Source organism: Hakea prostrata, chromosome 1 (genome assembly GCF_041222555.1).
Source record: "Hakea prostrata isolate BN-2017 chromosome 1, UWA_Hpros_2, whole genome shotgun sequence".
Taxonomy (NCBI): Eukaryota; Viridiplantae; Streptophyta; class Magnoliopsida; order Proteales; family Proteaceae; genus Hakea; species Hakea prostrata.
In genome coordinates, this window is record NC_142600.1 from 19,693,870 (window position 1) to 19,698,212 (window position 4,343).

Consider the following 4,343-nt stretch of genomic DNA (forward strand, 5'->3'; position numbering starts at 1 on the left):
TAGAAGGAGTAGTACTTTATCACTTCATCCATTGTGCTACACAAAAATGTTTAGTTAGTGAGAGTCGGCACTGAATGATTGGATATAATGAGGGTTTAAAAGATAATAAAACGTAATGGGCTATGAAATGATCGAAGACGCAAGCAACAAGCTTGCTATTTCATGGAAATTGTGGTCCATCCTGTAGTAGAATATATGAGATGGGTGTTGAGAGGAAGGAAGAATGGCTTTAGATTTTCTGTTGGGAAACTTAAAACTTGCCCCTACTTGTACCTAAAATGGCATACAGACCAATAAAAGTAGTTCTTAGGTACTTGGATTTTGGCCTGGAAAACAGACACTTTTTCCTCCAGACAACATTTTCTGTTGTTTGTCTTGAAACAAAATGGGTTCCATTAATTTGTGATCTATATCGATCGATCTGTGTGTATTCCCTTAAGGTACATGAAAGAGCATTTGAAGTAGTAGCATACATGAAGCTAATGTAGAGTCTATATAGGTGTGTTGGTGCCAGGTGCATGGTGGGACTTCTCACTGGAAGGTACCAATTATTTATTTCATGTGGGATCGGTCTCTCCTTTTCCTGCTACGTTGTGAAATTATAACAAATATTTAATGTGAATGGAGATTGAAGAACCCATAAAAAGTTTAATAAAGACACCATATAGTACAATAATGACAGTATAAGCGTGGAGATTAAGGAGTAGAATATTACATGAACAACTCTAAATGCTCCTGGAAGCTGCACTAGGGTAATAAGATATTCCCCACACAAAGACACAAAGGAGAGTGCCATGCTTGTAATTGAATGGAATATGTTGACGGATTTTTATCCGCTCATTTTCTGACATGGTGCAGTTTCCTCCTGTGGATCGTTAGATTGTCGACACTTGTAATATTCTAATCCTAAGATAGTAAGTCTCATCTCCCACCCTCTCTAGCCGTAGATTCATCCCTTCATCTGTTCGTAACTATAAACCCTTCCATCTTCCATTTTTATGTACTCTAATCACCTGAAAATTCCAGATATCCCTTCCCATTCTATTTTTGAATTTCAAAAATGACAGAACCAGAGTTGCAATCTTCATCTTCTCTACTTTGTTTCTTGTTTATTTATTTATTTATTTTAATCTTTGTTGTCGTTGGTTTTATACACTCTCAGAAAAAGCACTTAGTTTGATCCCTAAAATCTTATCATTGCAATACTATTAAAAAAAAAAATTTTCTTATTGTTGCAATCTTCATCTTCTCTCTATAAATGGAAGCTGAAAATCTAGTTTGCTTCATCTCTCCTGTAAATGGAAAATGCAATCTGGGGCTATCTATGATATCTGCAACTTGCACAACAAGATTTAATACAGAAGCATAACATAGAGTAGAGACAATCTTTTTTCGATTGTATTCCCTGCCCTAATTTGTTAGATTTTGGATCGATGAAAGCTCGTCTCTTAAATTGCTTTCCTCTTTGGTTGGATTGATCAGATTCAGTCTTTTTGGTGATTCTAAGCTTGCAGGCAGGGTTTTTTTTTTTAATTTTAATTTTAATTTTTTATCTTTCCCCTTCTGGTGTTTTGCTTTCTTTGAATTTTGTGGTGGTGCCGAAGCAGGCGCTGTCCGAGCCAACAATGGAGAAGATAAAGGGAAGGAGAGTCAGTTAGAGAGATGAACTTGGTTAAAATGTGTTACTCAGTGTTGAATTACTATCTTAGGATTAGAATATTATACGTATTGACAATCCAACTATCCACAGGAGGAAACTGCACCATGTCGGAACAAAAGCGGATAAAAATCCATATGTCGACTCCATCAAAGGTCCCACAACTCATAAAAGAGAAGGTTTTTGCATTTACTTCTTCTCTTAGTTGACTAAATGGCACTTGGACCCCTCTTAGCTAGATAATATCACTTACTTTCCTTCTTTCCTAGTAAAAGAATCAAACATTTTTCCTCTATAAGCTTTTTCAGTTAACTTCTATTTTTATTATTAAATATTTTTCTAAAATCCCAAACTATCATTAACAGAGAAGATGTTTTAGTTTAAACTTCAAATTATCCTCAATTACCCTAATAGTTAAAACTTTGAATTAATATTATTGTTAAAATCCCAAATTCCCCTCAATCACCTTAGTAGTTAGAACCCTAGATTATCCTTAATTAATTTTATTCTTAAAACCCCAAAGTATCCTATGTTCTTTAATCTAGATGTCAAAAAAAATTTAATTAAGAAATCTAGAAGTCTTTTTTAGGTTTCCTTTTCTTTTATTCCCCCCCCCCCTAATGAAAGAAAGACAACTAGGTTAAAAAACATAGGGGTATTTTGAGGTTTAAAAAAAATACTGAGAGTAATTTAGGGTTTAGCTATAAAGGTAATCGAGGATAATCTAGGATATCAATAATAATATTAACTTAGGCTAATTTAGGGTTTTAAATTCTGGAGTAATTCAAGACAATTGAGGTTTAAACTAAGATATCTTTCCATTAAGGGTAATTTTGGGGTTTTAGAAAAATAATTAACGGCAAAAGTAGAACTTAACTGAAAGAGTTACAAGGGGGAGGAGGTGTGTTTGATACCTTGCCAGGTAAGAGGGGTGGGGTAAGTGACATTATCCAACGAAAAAGGGGTCAAGTGTCATTTGGTTAACTAAGAGGGGAGGTAAGTGATATTTATCCCTTTTTGCAGAAGATCATAGTAGTACTTTATCTTGAGTTTTGCAACCTCCACCATTGGTGAGATACAGAGCCTTTGCGAGCCCCCAAGGTGGAGTAGTATGGCTTGAGTTCCAAACTTAACATACCCAGTTTTGTTGGAAAATTTTAATTTCCTAATAATATAATTGTGGGCTACAAGCCAACCCCATTTAGTTGAGACAAGGCTTATTGTTGTTGTTGTTGTATAATTGTGGGCTACAAATTAATTTAATAGGCTTTATATTGGGCTATTTGATGGTTGCCTAATTGATATAATGAAACTTATGGTTATGGTGACCAATATGTTATGTCGTTCAACCATTTTCATTCTTCCCCATCTAGAGAAAAAACCCTATTCAAGATTCTGGTGATTTAATTGAGGAAGGCAGTAACCAAATGTGAATAGCTTGTAGCAATTCCTCAAAGAGACTAAGGTTGCATTAATGGAGTCAAGTACTAACTCTTGTCGAATCTTCTTGTTAATCTAGTGTGATAGATTCTGGTTTATAGATCAAGATCTAACAAATGATGGATCTCATTTATTGAATAAATTTCTGACAAGTGGTATTAGAGCGATCACCATACTAAATTATTAAGATTATTTTATCTCCATTTGGATCATCGGTTGATTCATATGATTTATTGACTATGGAGTAGTTTTTTATGCCTTATTTGGTTATGGATTAAATTTCCAGCAAGTTTGCATGTGAATAGCTTCAATAACCTGTGGATATGATCCACGGCCACAAGATCTCAGTTACACTATCAGTAATAAATAAAGCATACAATTCCACAAATCATGACCAAAAAGTAAATAATTCAATAATTGATTAATTAAACATCTCAAGATGAAAAATAATATGAAAGGATAATCAAATCCGAGTAGCTAAATCAGAGAAGAGTATCGATGCGAAGGCAAAAGTTAAGTTCCATTATTTACTGCAACCCTCCTTGGGTAACTTATTTATTTTCTCTTATAATCTCTCAATGTGGGGTTTCATTAACCCTTCCCTAAACCCTTTATTCCAACGACAAGTCACCTTAACCCTATTCCCATTAATGGGTGTCGTAAGAGCACTTCAAGCATTCACAGGTTGTTTCGTGTTTATAGTAACCAACTCCCATTGTCATCACTAGTACAATTTTGAAGGTGTCCACCCATGAGTAGAGAACCTCTCATGTTTCTACAAAGGCATTAGAAGAAAACAAAGGAATCCAAAAGGATGAGTTCTAATGAAATCTGTAAGGCAACAATCACACATATGCCAAGATCGCACAATATCAAGATAAGATACAAGGATAAGGAAATGATATGCAAATTATGCATGTAGGAAGTATAACCATGCTAGACCCTATTTAGGTAGGCATGCATTAAGATATACGCCAATTTTCCTTTGGGTAGGTTTTGTTACCCTCCCTCATGGCACTTAATTAAGCCGTATTTTGGGTTCTCCACGGCATTGGGATCAGGTCTCAACATCAACCATGCTGGGGTTTAGATCCACACTCTTTCACCACAACTAGTGGTCTGAGTACTGGCGCAAGTTAGGGATTCTAAGGCCAAGACATGGGTCTCAATTCGGATGGCCCACAGCTTCTTCCGACTAGAGCCTCGAGAACTCGAACCTACAATTCGGGTTTCGGGTTAAGAATAT